General features: G+C 42.7%; 1 long non-coding RNA gene across 1 annotated transcript; it reads left to right on the top strand.

Annotated features, from left to right (window-relative positions):
- Positions 1-909: 909 nt before the first annotated feature.
- On the top strand, positions 910-1,519 carry LOC141204946 (uncharacterized). The gene is made up of 2 exons (XR_012275782.1): positions 910-1,019; positions 1,165-1,519. It is a non-coding gene; the product is annotated as an uncharacterized lncRNA (long non-coding RNA).
- Positions 1,520-6,831: the final 5,312 nt, after the last annotated feature.

Raw genomic sequence — 6,831 nt, 5'->3', positions numbered from 1 at the left:
TATTCTTTTTTACTATTACACTATTATACTTACCGCCAGAGAGGTAAGTATAATGTTGTTTTTTTACGTTTTAATTCTTTTTTTTTTTTTTTTTTTTTTTACTATTGACGCTGCATTTAAAGCAGCATAAGTTGGTCACACAATATAAATCCATGGCCGTTGCATGGATTTATATTTTGTGACCAACTTGTCAAGCACTTTCCAAGTGATGCTCAAAATCGCTTGGAAAAGCTCTTGAAAAAAACGCATGCGAAAACGCTGAAAAAACGCATGTAAAAATGCTTCTCCCAGGCAGAAAAAACGCATGTAAAATCTGTATGTGTTTTTTCTGCCATTGAGAAGCAGAAATGCTCAGGAAAAATCCGCATCAATTCAGCATCGTGGGCACATGGACTTGCTGTAACCATAAGGCTAAGGAGGATTGCCGCCTTAGAGTTGTGGTCATGAATTGTGTGCCAAAGCAGTCCCAACAGCCTGCCGGGCTGGGAAGTGCTGTAGTTTTGATACCGTTTTCGAATGGCATACCAGATAAATCACTTTATAAAGGGCAACTTCTAGATTAATCTAGGGTCTGTCTGGGGAAGTTTTCCATGTACATAAGCATATTGTCATCTTTTATTATACAGTGCATTACTGACCGGTGTGGTTAGCGTATATACCTTCCCTAGATTGTCTGGCACGATTCTTACAGAATGGTCATTAGGATCAGCAGGAATGTAAATAAGTGAATGCCCTGTGCAAGCTGTTGTCCCTGAGATCAGCCACCGGAGCCTCAGCCACCGGAGCCTCAGCCACCGGAGCCTCAGCCACCGGAGCCTCAGCCACCGGAGCCTCAGCCACCGGAGCCTCAGCCACCGGAGCCTGTTTTTTTTTAAAAAAAAAAACAAACACTTGTGCGTTTGAATATATATATATATATGTGTAACATTTCTCCTTGTGGAGAGTGCCAGGCCTGGAATGTCAGAGTGAGGAGACTTATAAGCCATGCATGCTCGTCTGGGAAATTAAATATGCAAATTGTTTCTTCAGCGAGGAAGAGGACTACAACTCTAGGACCACCTATTCTGATTTGGCTTTTATTCTAAGTCACATTGGAAGGCTCGTTGAAAAGTCGATATTGACTTCTAGAATTGCTTCTTCCAATAGGTGGCACTACAGTTCTAGTTCTCTTCCTCTCTGTAGAGACAATTTGCATAAACAAATAAATATATATATTATTTTTGGATATTCCCTTCCAACCTCTTCTAGGAAGTGGATGTGCATGTATACCCTCATATACAAGTTTGACCTGAGCAATAACAATAGTTTATCTACCACCAGACATACCGTACTAATGGCAGAGACTAGAAGTTCAGATTGTAACAGTAAGATCAAAGGGCTCGCATGGCATCATCATAAAGGAAATCTCAGATGATCAGTTTTGGCTTTCATTATAACTGTGCAGCTTCATGTCCTAGTGCCAGGGATTCCACCATTGTCTTTAATAGTTTGCAATTTATTAAAGTCCGTCTTACATTTCTATGGCGTCTTGTTATATACGCGTATTTAGTATCAATTAACTGTGACAACTTTATGCTATTCTGGATCCATCTGGAATATATAATGGGGCCCATCTGGTTTCCATTTCTGTTCTATTATTTTTGACTGCAAGAATATTGGTGAGGATTTATACAAACTCAGAGCGGATCCATCACTGTGAGAAATACAAGCCAGAGATGGCAGAATTCCACAGAGTCCCAAAAACCACTTTCGTTAATTATAAATCCATGCACCTGTCTGCTCAGACGTAGCTTAGGTTGTCCAGAAAGAGGATAGCTATATGGGAGGGATCCTCCTTTACTCCACTGTAGTGGAGAATATTGCTGCCGCCTATCACACAATTTTCCTGTTGCTGTTCGCCTTCTGTCATTGTTAATAAGTTCATGTTCGTCATAAGTGGCTGGCAATATCCGCCCCATGATGAGCAAACTGATTGTGCTGCTGCGGTGCCTGTGCGACCAGAAGCGGAGCACTAAAGGTCTCCATATGTCTGTGACCATATCCCCTCTTGTCTCTGGACCCCCAACTCACCTTTATATAAATCAGACTGTAGAGTCCAGGTTAGGACACCCCCTCCCAGTCTTGAATGTAACAGTACAATATTGTTGAAAAACCTAAATTAAATGTCTCCCTATGGGATAAAAAATAAATAAATCAAACACACCTTTTACAATAAGCGTGATTAATAGGAGTTCCTGTACACTTACATGGTATCGTCACAACTATACAATAAATTCCTATGTGGTTACAGTAAAGAAAACCTGAAATGGAATTGTTTTTCTGCAAGTTTGATGAAATACATTATGTATAATCATTTTTATGTCACCTACATAAAATACAACCCCCCCCCCCATTTATAGCACCACTCCAGCATTTTTAATTTCAGCGCTGGAGTGGTGGCACTAATCTAAGTAGCCTGACCCTAGTATTATATGTACCAGTCATTGTCTTCAGCTCCTCCTGACGTCCCCGCACCACCATCTTGTTACTGCAACTTCTGACTGACCAGAAGTCAGAGGTAACTGGTCACAGTTTCTCTTAGTCTAAAGGCCCCGTCACACTTAGCGACGCTGCAACGATCCCGACAACGATACGACCTGTCAGGGATCGTTGCTGCGTCGCTATGTGGTCGCTGGTGAGCTGTCAAACAGGCAGGCTCACCAACAATCAGGGGAGCAGCGACATCGTGGAAAGAATCTTTCCACGATGTCCTGCTCCTGGTTACCAGCCTGCTGAAGCAGGAGCAGGCTGGTAACCATGATAAACAGCGGGTTACTAGGGGCACGTGTGCTCCTAGTAACCCGCTGTTTATCATGGTTACCACTCTGCTACAGTGAGCGGGAGGTTACCGCTCACTTTAGCAGGCTCGTAACCATGATAAACAGCGGGTTACTAAGTGCGCGTGTGCCCCTAGTAACCCGATGTTTATCATGGTTACCAGCCTGATCTCTGCTCCCGCTGGTCACACACAGCGATGTGTGCTGACCAGCGGGAGGGCAACGACCAAAAAATGGTCCAGGACATTCTGCAGCGATCAGCGACCTCACAGCAGGGGCCTGATCGCTGCAAAGTGTCACACATAGCGACATCGCTGGTAAGGTCGCTGTTGCGTCACCAAAACCGTGACACAGCAGCGATCTCGCTAGCGATCTCGCTATGTGAGACGGGGGCTTAAGTCTATGGGAGTCTCGTTCTGGCTCTTATAGACTTACAATGAGTTGTGACTTGCAGCTCGCCCAGCAAACACTGGAGCGATCCGACAGGTCCCAATCTGCAGGAGACACTGATAACAGATGAAGATGGCCGCTAGTAAGTATGAGACTAGGGGCAGGAAACTTACATTAGTGACACCACTCCAGCGATAAAATAACAAAAACCGCTGGAGTGGTGCTTTAAAGCTTTACCCAGCCAAAATAAAAAAAATTGCTTAACTAGCTATTAACTAATAGCATATTAGTGTCCTTATTGGAAATTAGGAATATATTTTTTCTCAGTTTAATAATAATAGTTTGTTTGCCCATAGCTCCTCATTTCTGCCTTTTTTTTTAGCATTAAAACTATGGTGATTAATCTGATGATGTTACTAGGGTATGCCACCACGTTATGATTGTGGTCTGACATCTGGGACACCAAATCTTTCCTGAGAATGAATTGGCTGCAGCGCTGATTTAGCTCTGCAGTCTCTGCATTGCTTTATGACACAGGCTGTACTGGGGACTACAGCATGACCCCATTCACATCCATGGAGCTGTGTTTTGGGTCCTTGTACAGCTGGGTGACCAGGAGAGCCACTGTGCAAGAATAAAAGCCAATGGGATACAGAATAATCCCCTTCCCCTACCGATCATAAAGCGATCGCATATAATACTATGCTATCAATAAATAAGATGGGAATAAAACTTTAATGAATGTTACAGATGATGGGATTCCAAAGTGTATGTTTTAGAACTGCACATTGCTGTATAATGAAAGTTTTACATATTCTGACTCTTCCCACTTTGATGGCAGGATGTGGATCAGCTATTAATAAGAAATATAGTATTAGACAAATCCGCTTCTTATCTATTGGAAAATGCTGCTATTCTAGCTGGTTGAGGAGGGCAATGTGGTGCTGTAACAGGGAAGTAAATACGTCTGAATATTTCATGCAGGCATATGTTAAATATGAATTATAGATCAGAAGTAATGTAACCCTATAGTGATGTATAGACTAAATGTGTTTTTTTTCACTCTTCTGATTAGGATGATTTTCACACATTTACATACATCAATAATGCATAAAACATAAATTATGAATAAAAACTTCTTAGAACTTCATACCCCTTCTATATGTTGTCTGGAAATAGACTTTGTGGGAAAATGTCACGTATCACTTACATTCGTGAACACCTTCATGCATCTTACTTCTGGTTTTGAAAAATACTGTCATACTGTCCAAGATGCCCCCTTATAGTCTAGAAAGAAAAGTCCAAGAATTCATGCATTCCACTTAAGATGCTCATACACATCTGATAAAAGATGGCCGAACCTGCCAATTTCTGCAGAATTGGCCAACCATCTAATATGTATGGGTCTTCTGACTGTCCCCCAGCAGTTTGTGTCAGGGAACATAAGGATCGGGTGGTTGGAACTCCATCTCCTGATTCTTTTGTTTGGCTGAGATACAAGTCACTGGAAGATGATTCTTGCATAGAGAATACAGGAACGCTCAGCCATGCATCCCTGTGTATGAGGATGTAGTGATATGTCATCCTTGTTCTGTTTGAAACACCCTCTGTTTAGCCCTGTGATTGCCGTTAGTGAAAGTGAAAATTCTTTAATGGGCACATATTCTATATGCAAAAAACAGATGTGTGAATGGGTCATTGTACCCATGTCTATTGCATACATTATAAACAAAGATATCACAGTTTTGCCAGTAAGTAGCTCATGTTCTGATTTTTTCAGTTGCAAAAAAAGGAGAAGGTGATAACATGAAGTAAAGTTCATATATCCCCACCTGGGGTCACTAGAAGGCTGTCCAGTAGGAAGATGACAGTGACTGACTAATGCTACTTCTTGCAGATACCTTCTGTTGTCTCTTTAAAAAACATACAAAACCGAGAAATAACAACGTTGCAGATCCCTGACTTCAAACAAGTCCTGCGCTATACCAGAGCTTTGATTCTGGTATCATTTGAAAGCACAGATTCTAAACCAATTATAGTTGCAGTGTTAAGTCATGTCAGCATCACACGCTGTCAGGATTCACCGGGGTTGCTGCCGAGAGCGGGTGGTCATGTGAACACAAGTATGCGATTTGTATGCATGCAGTGACGTGTCAACTAGACATGCTTGGCATCGCTCAATATAAATTAATTGGGGAAGTCTGAGCACCTTTAGCCGGAATGTGGCCAGAAGTATGCAAGTCGCCCGGTTTTGGCTGCGACACTGGAGAATCCTGCCAGTGTGCGATGTGCACACTGTAAGGATTCCAAAGTCTGCAGTCACAGAGTGCTTGCAAACTTTAACTATAAGCCCTTTAAGGTCTTTGCACACCTTTACTCAGCTACCGCATCTTGTTGATATAGAATTAAGACACAATGAGCTACCATAAAATATTGAGTATCTTGCAGACACTGCTTCACCCCAGCCTCAGAGACATATAAGACTTTTGGTTAGGGACAGGAGTCCAGGTATTGCAGTCCATACACAGACTAAAATATGAACATGTGAATTTGGGCTACTACAGTGTCAGTCCCAGCAGTTAATTCCTTCTGTGCCGCTATTGGTAGGATCATAATAAGTGGGTGTAAGTTACAATGCAGAAACTATCGCAATTGTAAAACAATAACCGAGCTACAAATATTTAGTACTATGAATGAACAGAAGAAATCTAAATCACATCGATATTTGATGTAACCAAACCTTGCCTTTAGAACAACATCAAAGCATCAATTCTTTTAGGTATACTTACACAGTTTGAAGGAACTCTGCAGCAAGGTTGTTTCAAACATCTTGGAGAACTGACCACAGAAGTCCTGTAGATAGAAGGATTTTCACAAGCTTACATCTCCACATGTAATCCCAGACTGACTTGATGATGTTGAGATCAGGCTCTGTGAGGGCCATGTCATCACGTCCAGGATTCATTGTTCTTTTTACTGAAGACAATACGTAACCCCTTGTGGGGTTTCTACTCACTTGGGTGCGTCGGGAGGCAAACAGGAAGCGTTTTCCTTTAAATGTCCATGTCTGTTTATTACTTCATAAACCAGGCAAAAGGAATACAAACAGCCTTTAGTTCAGACAAAACAAAGTAGAGTCCTTAAGGCAAAGTATCTGGTTAGCCAGTCCTGTGGGCACACAGGCTGGTTAGCATCCAGTTCACTGGCTCAGTCGGGACACCACAGCACACATGAGGCTTTCTCCCTCCAAGCACACAGGAGGCTTTCTCCCTCCAAACACACGGACCATGTCCCAAACAACGGCCTCCATTTTATATCTTAACCACACCCAGAGGTGAGGTTTGTGGGCAGCTAGACCTGCCCATCTCTCCAACTACCCGTAACCCAGCCCCAGGTGCACCAAACAGGCAACATTCCAGGTTACATCACAGAGGACAGTCACGCATACCTCCCATCAACTATGTATCCGTTAGGCACCTTACATACCCCCCTCTGCCTAAAACCGTGGGGCTTGGCACCTTCTACTACTAGACAGGGGACTCTCGAGAGGGGATCAGCAGTACCATGTAGCTTCCCTGCTCTATGTTCTACATGGAAGTTGAAGTCCTGTAGGGCCAAAAACCAG

Source organism: Phyllobates terribilis, unplaced genomic scaffold (assembly GCF_046119375.1).
Source record: "Phyllobates terribilis strain yellow unplaced genomic scaffold, ASM4611937v1 Scaffold_2__4_contigs__length_985480577, whole genome shotgun sequence".
Taxonomy (NCBI): domain Eukaryota; kingdom Metazoa; phylum Chordata; class Amphibia; order Anura; family Dendrobatidae; genus Phyllobates; species Phyllobates terribilis.
This window is presented reverse-complemented; position numbering and strand designations above follow the sequence as displayed.